The sequence below is a fragment of the Arachis hypogaea genome, chromosome 10 (assembly GCF_003086295.3).
Source record: "Arachis hypogaea cultivar Tifrunner chromosome 10, arahy.Tifrunner.gnm2.J5K5, whole genome shotgun sequence".
NCBI classification, from domain to species: Eukaryota; Viridiplantae; Streptophyta; class Magnoliopsida; order Fabales; family Fabaceae; genus Arachis; species Arachis hypogaea.
The window spans coordinates 9323804-9338284 of NC_092045.1; positions in this window are offsets into that span (position 1 = coordinate 9323804).

The following is a 14481-nucleotide window of genomic DNA, read 5'->3' on the forward strand; positions in this document are numbered from 1 at the left end:
AAATTGGTAAATCAAACCTTGAACTGATTTAAATTAATATTTTTTTTATAAAAGAATATTTTAATTATTTTTTATAATAAAAATATTATAATTATTTTTTATAAAAAATATTAATTTAGACCGGTTCAAAGTATAATTTATCAATTTTTTGGCCAAATCAATTTATCTGATCTAATTTTGATAAAAATAACATAGTTTAATTAATTATATGTATTAAATTTTAATTACTTGACATCTTTAAAAAAAGATATTTTAAGTGTCTTTATCTAAATAACTCTCTTTGTTGAATAATTCCCAAGTTTCAGATACATTTTAAATATATATTTATGTGAGATGCATGCCATTTGTATTTAAATATATCTTAATAAAAATAAAAAATATTTTTTAAAATATATTTAGATATATCTAAATATAACACGGGTTGGTATGTCTAATTTTATTTTTGACTTAAATAAAGTATTAAAACTGGTCATAAATGAAGTAAATATTAACAGATACAACCATAAAAGATAGTTTGTACTTAACACATCTGACTAATTAATCAATTGAGCGCTAAAACATGCAGTGTTAGTCCAAAACATGGCGTTTGGTGCATAATGATATTTAAAAAAAAGAAAAGAAAGTTGCGAAAATTTCTTCCATCGTCGTGGTTTTCCATTACTAAGTGTGTGCTTGTGTTAATGTTTGCAAACGAAATTTTTATCAAATTGATTTTACAATCTTAATTTTCATTAAAAGTAAATTGGTGTAAACATAATTTATATTTGATAATTTTTATATTAAAATAAATTATAATAAAATAAATGTTGTTTAGATTATATTATTTAAAATTATATTTAGATAAAAAATTATTAAAAAAAATATAAATTTAGATATTTTTATATAATCTTATTCTCTTATTTTAGATATTTAAATAAATTTTATTATTAATTTATAATAAAAATTAATATTTAATTATTAAAATAAAAAATAGCATATAAAAATGATAAAATATATAATGTATTAAAATTAAAATAATACAAATAAACTAATAATTTACACTGTTAATGTAAATGAGATATTAATTTAAAGAATAAAGTATATTTTTTTGTCTTCAATATTTTTAAAAATTTTTAAACTTATCTATAACATTTAATTTTATCTCTAACATATAAAATAAGTTTAAATTTTACTCCTATTATTAATTTTTTGACAGTCAATAATTAGTTATTTTTTTAAAATTTACCTTTAATTTAGCCCTAACTCTAAAGTCTAAATCCAACTAAATTTGAATCTAAATCTAACATCTAAAACTCAACCTACCAAATTTCAAATCTTTCCCATCTTACCACTCCTAGAGTCCTTTTCACCTTGTCAGCCTCACCTTTCTCCTTCTCAACGGTCACAACTATAATATCCTACTTTGCCATTGTCACCTTTTCTCGCACCCTCACCCTTATCACTAATAACATTATCCATCACACTTCATCACCTAATTAAGATCACCACCTACTGTCGCAAGCTTGCCATAACCTCATCCTTTAACAACAACAAACCACAAAAGCATTCACATTTTCTTTTTAAAAAAAAAAGACAGAAAAAATAGGGAGAAATTACTCTAAAGGGTCGTAGAAGGGTGCAGAAAATATAAAGATGCAATAGAACAGTAAACAGTGGTATATGCCTCAAAATTATAGTGAAATTGTATTAATAAGTGAAGGAATTGAATGACAGAACATAAGTAAGAGAGGAAACAGTAAGACAGTTATTATGAAGCTATAACAATGAAATTATTGAGGCAAATAAAAGAGTAGCAGCCATGAACTCCCTGCAAGAACCTGAGAGAGGAAGAGAATTCAAGATGAAGAGACAAATACCAGAATCATCTACCGCCCATGATTCTCTAATTTTCTACTAATAGTGCGTCTTCTGCTGCCGCGTCTCACGCCCTGAATATTTGGACCATGCTCCATGTGTCTACTTTCACTAACTAACTCTGTCCTATATGGTCATTTTGCCCCCACTATATTATTTTCCCATTTAGTTACTACTCTCTTGTTCGTTACATTACCCCGCTCTTGAACCTCAACCTTGTCCTCAAGGTTGAAATCTGGGTAAGTTGGGAGAAATTCTGTTGCATCCTCCCACGCCTTCTCAGCCTCTGTACCTTGTCTTCATTGTATATGCAATTGCTGCACTTCTTGGCCATGTTTCAAGATGACTCGGTGGTCCACAATGGCATGCGGACTAAGAATATGGCCTTCTTCACTCGAATGGAGTGGCAATGGCAAGTATTGCTCATGTTGCTCGCCCCTAAATTTCTTGAGGCAGAAATATGAAACGCATTGTGGATTTTGGCCTCAACTGGTAACTTTAGGCGATAAGCTACTGAACTCAACTTTCTGTAGATGGGGAGTCCAAAATAATGCATTCCCAACTTTTGGCTACGACGTAATGCGACAGAGTGTTGCCGGTATGGCTGGAGCTTAATCAATACTAAGTCTCATTCTTCAAATTCCACGAATCGCCGACGCTTGTCAGCTTGAGTCTTCATGAATTGTTGAGAGCGTAACAAGGTAGATTTAAGTTGCTCAATCAACTTGTCCCAAGCTAGCAACAGTTCCTGTAATGGAATCTCATTCCTTGCTGAAATTTTATATCTGACCAAGAAAGGGGGATCACATCCATATAAAGCTTTGAATGAGGCCATCATTATACTATTGTGATAAGTAGAATTGTACCAAAATTGTATCCACGAAAGCATGCCAAGCCAGCGCTTGGGATTCTCAAAACAAAAGCAACGAAGGTACATTTTCAAAGTCTTGTTCAAGACTTCACTTTACCGTCCGTTTGCGGGTGAGAGGCTGAGCTCATCGCTAAAGTGGTTTCTTGAGCTTGGAATAATTGCTGCCAGAATTTACTAATAAACACTTTATCACGATCGGAGAAATTGACTTGGAAAAAACCATGGAGTTTAACAATGTGCTTGATGAAAGCATTGGAAACTGTCTTGCTATCAAAATCATGATGCAGAGAAATAAAATGAGCAAACTCGATAAGTCTATCAATCACAACCATGATCACCGAGTATCCATGAAAGGGAGGTAAGGATGTAATAAGATTCATGCAGATGTCATCCCATACTTGGTGGGGAATAGGGAGAGGCTGCAAAAGCCCTATTGGCTTGGTAGTTTTGGCCTTAGCTTGTTGACATATCAAGTAATTCTGGACATAATTTCAAATGTCCCTATGCATATTTGGCTAGTAGAATAAGGAGTGGATCCGATCAAGAGTCTTAGTGATACCAAAATGTCCCCTGTCCGGACTATCATGGTGCTCATGAAGGATAAGAGGAATGAGGTTGCTGGTTACAGGAAGTACTACTCTATCCTTCCATAATAGAATACCATTTTGGACCGTATAATGTGGATTAACCTGCCTGTTTTGAAGACATTGCTGCCACAATTCTTGCAATTGCACATCTACCTCAATTTCTGATTTAAGAATCCCCATCCATTTAGCATTGGGATGAGACCAAGCTGCAAAAAAATCTCGTGAAAGGGTATCAGCAATAACATTTTTCTTCCCCGATTTTTACTGTATCTCATAATCATACCCAAGTAGCTTGTAGAGCCACTTTTGTTGCTCAGGTGTATGTAGAGTTTGATCTACCAATGCCTTCAAACTCTTCCGATCAGTACGAATTATGAATTTTTTTTTCTAGAAAAGAATGTTGAAACTTTGCTACAGCTTCTGTACTTGCGTAGAACTCCCTACCATAAGATGATTGTTTTTGCAGCGAAGGAGACAAATTCTTTGAGAAGAAGGCTATAGGATGCTTCTCTTGAATCAACACGGCACCAACCCCTGTCCCTGAGGCGTTAGTCTCGACTTCAAAAGGTAGCTCAAAATTTGGAAGAGCTAAGACAGGTTTGGATGTAATGGCAACCTTCAATATGTTAAAAGAAACTGTGATTCCATTATCCCAAGCAAAGGCATCTTTACGCAGTAAATCATTAAGAGGACTAGCTATGGAGGTATAGTGACGAATGAATCGACGATAGTACCTGGTTAAACCAAAAAATTCTCTTAGTTGTTTCACATTGATTGGTTAAGGCCACTCCAAAATAGCTTGAACCTTGGCTTTCTCCATGTGGACGCCACTGTCTGAGATAGTATGCCCTAAATAATCAATTTTATTAGTTCTAAAAGAGCACTTTGATAGCTTAGCATAAATGCATTCCTGCTGCAATAACTTTAACATAGTCTCCAAGTGTTGTAAATATAAAGTAAAGGGGGGCTATAAAACAAGAATGTCATAAAAAAAACAACACAAATTTATGCAAGTAAGGTCGGAACACATCATTCATCAAGTTCTGAAATGTTGCCGGAGCGTTGGTGAGGCCGAATGGCATGACTAACTATTCATAAAGGCATTGGTGAGTGCGAAAAGCTGTTTGTATCTATCCTCAGGGCTGACCAGAATTTGGTGGTAACCAAAATGAAGATCAAGCTTGGAGAAAATGGAGGTGCCGAACAGTTCATCAAGTAATTCGTCAACCGTAGGAATTGAGAAACTATCCTTAGCGGTGATATTATGTAAGGCTCTATAGTTTGTACAGAAGCACCATGTACCAATTTTCTTTTTTACCAGTAATATTAGAGAGGAAAAGGGACTTCAACTCGGTTGAATAATCCCATCATCTAGCATCTGGTGGACCATCAATTCTGTCTGAGCTTTTTTACTATGAGGGTAGTGGTAGGGTCTAACCTTAACAAGTTCAGCGTCCTTGATTAAAGGAATACAATGATCATGATGGCGCTGTGGGGGTAGGCCTGAAGGCTGGCAAACACCCCAGCATATGAGTGCAGCAGTTTTGCTAATTCAAGGTGTATGTCGTTAGGAAAAGGCAAGGAAGAATGAGCAACTTCAACCTGAGGTTGCACCTGTAATGTGAAAGCCTCAGCAATAGAATTGGTATGCACAAGTCTCCTGATATGATGGAATTCTGCCTGAGCTATAGCATTAGTCTTCTCCCCATGCACCGTAATCAAACTACCCTCATGCATGAAACAATATAAGCTGTCTCATAGTCCACAATATGGGCTTGCAATCATTTCAACCAAGCATTTGCAATGATAAGATCACCACCCGCAACATTTAAAACAAATACATCAGGGACTAGCACTTCATAGCCCTGCAGTGTCACCTTGAGCGAAGGAATGTGACCTTCAACCTGCATAATGTCAAAATTTTTCGCTATAACTTGGACTCCCGGAGCTGGCTTAATGGAGAGATTAAAAAATTTTACATTCCACGACTGAATGAAGCAATCGAAGCTTCCACCGTCAATGAGCGCTTGGATTTCTATTTTACCAATGTGAGCTTTGATTCAAATAGTGGAATGACCCGACGTGCCATGCATGGCATTGTAAGAGAGATGATGGTCTATCACCTCTGCATATAACTGTTGTAAAATATCTTCTTCAGACATAACTATGTCTCCACTATTTGTCATGACATTTTTCTCATCATTCTCCACTTGCATAAGCATGAATTGCCGATTCGAGCACATATGAGCAGCTATGAATTTGTCAACACACCAATAACAAAGGCCTTTCTCTTGTTTATTCTGAATCTTTGCTGGAGACAAATGGCAAATTGGGTTCTTAGGTGGTGGTAGAGCTGGCTTTGGAGATGGTACGGGAAGCAGGGGAGGCAAGCTATTCCATTGAAAGGTATGCGCAGGTATAGAAGAGCCTCGCGATGGGGACTTAGAGGCTGCCGGACCTGAAGTGTGCCACCGGGATGTCGAAAACTTGTTTTCATAGAACCTAGCCAAGCTTACAGCATGCATCGGTGAGGGTGCACATTGAGCTTTCACCTCATGTCTAATATAGGCCCAGAGACCGCTAATGAAACAGTCGCGTAACACATCAGCATGTTCGATATGCGTTCGATTAGCAAGAGCTACAAATTCAGCGTAAAATTCACTAACAGAACCATATTGTTATAGCTTAAAGAGAAGCTCTCTGCGAGACTCGAATAAGGAGGGGCCAAACTCTATTTCAATAGCACGCTTGGGCTACGTTCATGAACGAAACTGAGAGCATTATGACATCTGAAACCACGGAATCGTTGAGACAGTCATGTGCATCGCAGCGATGCCGATTCACTCTTCTACAAGTACTCGAAAGACATCAAAATACTAATTTGCGAAAAAGATCCAACTCAATGCATAAGTACCGTCAAATTTAGGAAGATTGAAATTCACCCTTCGAGGCTATGACCAAAGATGCAAGTAATTGTCAACTCCAGAGTTCGAACTAAGCGGAGACTCGTAAGAGATGGAGTGTTGTCGGGATAATGTGATGAGTAGTGAGGTGAAATGGTGGGGTTGATGTGGATGGTAAGGAGTGACAAAAAAAAGGTGATGGGAAGATGCTGTATGGTGTAGTGGAGAGGAGATGGAGTTTTGAAGAATTGGGGAATGAGATTTGGGTTTGGATTTAGATTTTGCTAATATTTAGTATTAAGATTAAAATAGATAATTAAGGATAAATTTTTAAAAAATAATTAATAATTGTCAGTCAAAAATTATTAATAGGAATAGAATTGAAATTTATTTTAAATGTTAGAGACAAAATTAAATTAAATTGAACGTTAAAAATATATAATTTTAAAATTTTTTAAAAATATTAAGAACAAAATTATACTCTACTTTAAATTAAATTATAAAATATCAATAAATTACATAAAAAATAATATAATATGTTATACAAAATCAAAATATAAGGGCACTGTTACATTTGTTGCATATAATTAATAATTTGACCTTTAATTGAGTCTCTAGCACGTTTTTTTTAGAAAGAGCTAACAATTAAATTTGGGACAAAATTTTCGTTGACATGATGATTATCTTCTGTACTATCAAGTATGAACATTAATATAATAGAACACGATATGATACCAAATATGTAAACACACTATTTTTTTAACACATGAAAACACATTATTTATATAAAATATAAAATATTTTTTAAATAAATTATAATTATATTTTATTATTTTATTGATATTAAAATATAAAAATTATTTTTAATATATTTTTTATTATATAAAGTATTTAAATTAATTATTTTATTTTAAAAAATAATAATATATATTAATTCTGAACTCATTTCAAGAATATAATTAAAAATAAAATTGAATACACTAACAATATTTAGATATGTCTAAATATATAATGAGAAATATATTTTATTTTTATTAAAATACGATTAGATATGAAAGACACACATATCAAATGAGTGTTAGATAACTCTTGTGCTCAAAATATATTTAACACATAAATACGGTGACAATTCAGCAAAATGTTAGTGCTTTATACCTTCTGTATCAAGAGCTTTTGTTATGTATTCTTCCTTTTTCAATTTCTTTTTCACTTTCACTCTTGTCTGCATCTTTTCCTTCTCCGGCTTTTTTATTGAAATAAATACAGAAAAATTTTTATTTTCTTAAATACGCTTGGATCAAAACATTTTTTAAAATGTGCAATACCAAATAATGAAAAGCACTCACGAATTAGAAATAGCCTCCATCTCAATGCTACAATGGCGGTACATATAAATTAGGCCATTCCAATTCTGGAACACACGAAATGGGCTTTTTCGTTTTAATGTAATTAAACCCCGTATTTTAAATAGAAAAAAAATAGTATATTAAAAAATGATCCTCCATTTTAGATGTACTCATTAAACAAAATTAATTCTTAAAGAGCCAAAAATTCTATGACAAAAAAACAATCAATCTTTGACAAATCAACGTTTTAAATCATCAAAATGGTGGTTTAGCTAAATTAAACTATAGCATATCCAGTGGATCAAAGATGACATAATTTAATTAATTAAGTGCATGGTTGGGATCTAAAATGTAGAAAGTTCTAATAATTAACCACTAACACCCAATTTGAATAAACAACTTAAATAATTTGAAAAAAGAGCTTAAAGTCAAGGACTTTTATTAATAGCAACTTATAAATAAATTATTTTGTATTTTGATTTTCTGTTATAGAAGTACTTATTTTAAAGTTGTAGCGTTTGGATAAATAACTCAAAAAATATAATTTTTTTAGACAAGAAAATAGATATTAAAATAACGATGATAACAAATACTTTTTAATATTAATCGTTAGATTTTATATAACCTAATCACTAAGATTTGCTCTCTTATTAGTTCCATTTTTTAGGCAATTGGTTCTTTCTACGTAATATCATTAGAAAATGGTGTTCTTGTATGTGGTAAATAATAATAAAATTTTAATTTACAATAATTTTGATGGCAATACCAAAAAAATTATTGTGCAGTTAGTGTTTGCTATTTTATTGTGTATGATATAGTAGGTGAAAATAAAAAACAAATGTAAAATATTTGTCAATATATATTTTGTTGCTGTTTTTTATTTTTTTTTACTCTTATTAGAACTCTCTCGTCCTTTATGGGGGTCAAGAATTTACAATAACTAACTATAAAAATAATAGCAAACTATGTGATAATAAAATCACATGTGAAAAAAATAAAATTAAAACTGAGATTTCATACCACACACAGTGTTACATATAAATTTAATAATAAAAATATAGTGATAAAATGATAAAAAAATAAATATATGTAGTAGGTGGTTCAGATGGAACATTGTTTTAAAATGGTGGTGAATGGTCAATATTTTCAGCTGATGAATTATTACGTGAATGAAGCAATTTAGATAAAGATGTTAAAAACGTCTTTTTTTTAAACATGTTTTTTAAATTAAAATTTAACACATATAATCAATTAAATCGTGTTATTTTTATTAAAATTAGACCGGGCAAGTCAGTTTACTTAAAAAATTAATAGATTAAATTTTAAATTGGTATAAATTAATATTTTTTTATAAAAAATGACTAAAATATTTCTATTATAAAAAATAACTAAAATACTCCTATTATATATATATATATATATATATATATATATATATATATAATTTTAAAAACTCTAAATTTTAACCATATGACGACAGAGAAGAAAAGAGCTAAAATTTAAGATTTTTAAAATTAATATATATAATAAGAATATTTTAATTATTTTTTATAATAGAATCATTATAGTTATTTTTTATTAAAAATAATATTAATTTAGACCAGTTTAAAATTTAATTTACCATTTTTTAATTAAATTAATTTGTTTGGGCTAAAAAGAAAGCACATAAATTCTTTACACAAAACACATAAATTTTGTAATAATAAACACATAAATATTTTAAAAGTAAACATAACTTTTTGAAAAGAATACAGAAAGAAAACATAGATATTTACCATAGAAATTTATTAGGCAAAAACACAGAAATGTTACAATAATAAACACAATTTTTTTTAATTAAGTAAATACAATCTTTGAAGAAAAACAAAGGAAGAAAACATATAAATTTACCAATGGAAAATTTGTATGTGATGATAACCAAATAAACTTTTGAAAGCTAAACATACCATTTTAAAGAGAAGTATAAGTAGAGAATAAAAAATTAATTGATGATAAACATAAAAATTTTGTGATGATAATACGAAAAACTTTTTAAGGCAATCACAACTTTTTGCCAATGAACATAGGAAGAAAATACAAAAAATTATTAACGATACTCACATAAATTTTGTTAAGATAAACACAGATTTTTTTCGAAGATAAATACATAACTTTTTGAAACGAGACAAAGGAAGAAAACATAGAAATTAATTGACAATATAAAATACAAAAAGTGTTTTTTATTATAAATTAGAAATTATTTTAAGGTATTGAGAAAAAATATAAAAATTTTATGATGATAAACACAATTTTTTAAAGAGAAACAAAAGAAGAAAATATAAAAATTTATTGATGATAAATATAGAAATTTTGTAATGATAAACATAAATTTTTCGAAAATAAACAACTATTTAAAGACAAACATAAAAATAAAACACAGAAATTTATTGATGATTAACACAAAAATTTTGTGATGATAAATACAACTTTTTTTAAAGATAAACACAACTTTTGGAATAGAAACAAATAAATTTCTTGAGAAAAACCAAACAAATAAATTTTGTTATGATAACTCAGATTTTTTGAATGTAAATAGTAAATACACAACTTGTATTTTTGCATTATTCAACTAAAATTTTGTGTTTTTTATTTAAATTTTTTGTATTATTCTTCTGTATCATTTAATTAAAAAATCTTTAAATTTTAAAATAATTTCTATATTTTTCAACTAAATTTTCATTTTCTTATGTGTTTTTCTTTGTATATTATTATATAATTCAGCTTAAAAGTTGATTTATTTATTAATAAAATTTTTTATTTTAAAAAAAAAATGAAAAGATACAGAAATAATTTTGTATCAATAACAAAATATGAAAAGAAAAAGTGTGTAATTTAATAGTGGTATAAACAGTTTTTATTATGGCGTTTAATAATTAAACTAACTTTGATTGAATTTAGTTAAATATAACATGAAGCTAAGGTTTTTAAAATTGGTTCTTTATTCGCATTATTACGTACGTGAATCTTTCTTTATGGTGCATATATACAGTGGAAGATGTTGACGGTATACCTTCTTATTACTATGATGTTTCTCTGGTATAAATAAAAAATGAAACCATGTTTTTACATTTTAGATGCCGATGACAATTGACTAAGGAATAGATTATTCATTTTAGATTTGCTACTACATTTAGAGCTATCCATTGTTCACAATTAAAGTAAATTAAAGCTAGTTAACAATACCAAAAAAAAAAAAAGAACGTAAAGCTAGTTATTTAACATCTTAAATTAATTTCTCTTGAGATCTAATTATCAAAATTCAAAATAGAAAAAAAAAACCTAATGCAACCGTTAAAAAATTAGAGAGTTTTTTTGGAGTCTATAATCTTTTTGTTTAAATTATCTAAAAATAAAAATAGAAAAAAATGAGACTTACTCTTTTATTTTTAAATTCTATATCTAAAATTTAAATATTTTATAAAGCATAAAAAATTATATATATATATATATATATTTTTGAGTAGTCAAATTAATCTTTAAAAGATTATTTATTTTTTAAATTGGTCCTCAAAAGAATTTTTTTAATCAAATTCGTCTTTTAAAGATTTTAAATTAGTCATGTTAATTCTTCCGTCACTTTGTTTATTAATGGTGTCAAAATTATCTAACCTAAGAACGTTAGGTAACACCCCAACACATACCAAAGAGTCTTAATTGACTACCAACATAATAAGTTTATGAAATTAGATCAAATCAAAACCTAATTTGTGGAGAGAAATTGAGACATTAGAATCCTTTAATTTGGAGTTGATTTGATCCAATTTTATAAACTAATCATGTTAATAGTCAATTAAGACTTTTAAGTGTGTGTTAGAGTATTATTTAATGTGTCATATTAACAAATTTTGACACCATAAACAAACAAAATTACGGAAAGACTAACATGATTAATTTAAAATCTTTAAATATAAATTTGATTAAAAAATCTTTCAAAAGACTAATTTAAAGAACGAATAATCTTTTAGGAACTAATTTAACCATTTACTATATATATAAACGATGGCTATAAGTTAATTTGCAAATGAACAAGTGATATTTGTCACGTAAAAGTTTAACTAGATTTTTTTAAGGTATAGATAAAAATTGAAATTAAAGAAAAATGAAAGGATATTAGTGTAATTTGCATTGTTTGTTTGTTTGAATAAATTCATTGTTTTCATGAATGTCCCAACGGATTCCCTACTTCTAGCAACTCCCTCCACTACCCGTTTCGCCATGGCTGCTGAAGTTAGACAAAGAATGCACCATACCACTGCCATTGTCAGCTCCTCCATGCTCTTGGTCAGTCGTTGACACTCGCTACCATCTGCCTTCTTTGATGGCTATTTGATTCGAAGTGCCTGTTTTCACCACCGCTACTTGAAGGTTGTTTCACTGATTAGCCGTTGTGTGTTGGCCACCAAACTGGGCAAAACTTGACCCAAAAAAGAATTTTTTATTTATTTCTTTTTTTATTGAAAACGATTAAGAAATGAAAAAGATTACCTTGCCTCTTTAACAAAGTTACTGTGCTTTCATTCTATTAAAATCGGATCAACTAACTTTCTTCTTTCCATGTGTCAATGTAAGTATAGTCACTTTAGCCACCAAACTTAATATGCTATCAGAAATAGGCGCGCGCACATGCACGCGCGCGCGCGCGCACACACACATATATATATATATATATATATATATATATATATATTCTTTCAGTCATCAAAAAAATATATAAATCTTTTAATTTTAATATTAAATTTTATGTCTAAAATTTAAACACCATAGAAAGCATCAAAAGTTAAATATATACATATATATATCTTTTAATTTTAATATTAAAATAAAAAAACTGATAAAAAATGAGAAATAATGAAAAATTATACAAACATTATTTTTCAATACATATTATAACTCGAATTAAATTAACCAAAAAATGTAAATATTTTTAAAGTAACCAATCATCAAGTAAATCCTAATTTAAAATTTAAAAGAAAAGAATGATTGTATATGCACACATATAAAAATTAAATAAAAAAAATTATCTTTGCATATTTTTTTTATATAAAAATGCGAAAGATAACATAATAAATTATTTGTCACTCTAATTATTTTTTAAACCGCTGCAAATAGGGTTAAATCTAGCTATGTTAGTCTCTAATTAGTAATACAAGTATATGGACGCGTGGACACTGCAGAAGACACGAATTTTACCCATGACTTTACTATCAATAAAAGACCGTCAGCAAAGCAGTCATTAGTAAATCTCGATAGTCGCAAACTGTCAGTAAAATACGACATAGAAAAATATTATTTTCATTGTATTGATAATATGATTATTGGTAATATTGACGGTAAAAAAATATAATATTAATTGAACATTAAAGTCGCTAAAATGCGAAAATAATTTTTTTAAACATAATTTACTGAAGGCTAAAAGTGTGGATTTCGTAAATCATATACACATATATTGAGTCCTTAACTATTATTTGAATACATGTTTAATTAAATACGTGTTATATGATTAAATTTTAGCACAGGCAGTAAATAATATAAAAGAATTTTATTCAAATTGAAAACGAACAAATAGTAATTAAATTTGCAGGAATATTTGAAACCAAAATACAACAAAAAATTAGAAATAGAAAAATGTCGTCAAAATAAAAAAGGAAAGTACACTACATGTAATTATCCAAGATGAAGCCGCACTCGTCGCTGTCTGCTCCATCCTGAGGTCTTGTGGGTGGCGGTGGCACTAGTGGTGTTGACGGGTAAGAATCTGATGATGTTGCTAGAGGACGTCTAGGCAGTGGAAGAGGCGGCATGTCTAGCGCACCGTTGGATGAGCTGCTCCCCAATTTCTCGCGCATGAAAAAGTACATATCCATGATCATATTTTTCCACTGGTCTTGATCGAACTGTTGGGGGACGTTAGAGGCTCCTGATCTCCCCCTCGTACCTCTGGTGAGCAAGCCTCCACTCGTTTTGTTTCTACTGGTAGCTTGCCTCTAACTCTGCATATCTCGTTTGATGCTGTTATAGTTCTCACTCTATGTCCTGTTGTAGCTCCCTATTGCTCAGGGTAACCTGCTCCTTACTATTCACACCTCCAATGGCAGTGGACTCAAGATCGGAGAATCGTGGAGTAGTCGTGGTGAATTGATGTCCCATGTCGTAGACCCTCCAGCTTGTGTCCGACAACTGTCTGTGTCCATATTTCATACCCAGATATGTGCGGCTCAGGTCCCCCTGTGCAATTTGGGTTGCACGCTCCACCTGTGCCTTAGCTAGCTGAACGTCAAAATCAATCTAAAATCAAACAAAAATGAATACGGAGTTAAATAAATAAACGAATATAATTTATTGAGATATATTTGGATTTGTTGAACTTATAGAAGCATCCTCAGACCGCTTGTTAACCCACTTTGTACGATATTTCTTTCTCGTGTGCGTCCTCTAAAAAACCTTGCTCGACGAGGTTTGTGACCCAACTTGATCTCCTATGCATAGGGTCTAAAATTTCAAGAAGTCATTATATGAGTTTCAACTTAATTAATAATATAGTAAATAAATTAAGTTAACAATTAAAACTTTAAATGATACGAACCATCTTCTTGGTCACCTTGTAGGTGGTGGACCCTTCAGTGTGCATGGATCCATCGATCTCAGATGTTCGACTAGATCGGGCCATAGCTCGGATAGCCTGATAATCCCTTATGTTCCAGTACTCCTTCAATTGGGAGAGGTTATTGTCCGGGATCCAATCTACAGGAGGCACCCTTATTGCGGCTTTGCAGGTGATTGTTAGCGTCTCTCGAAGGAGCTTAGCGGCTATCACCATCAAGCATTCTACATTTTTTGCTTCTCCCCATAGACAAACTCAAAGTGATCCTGCAATATCAAAT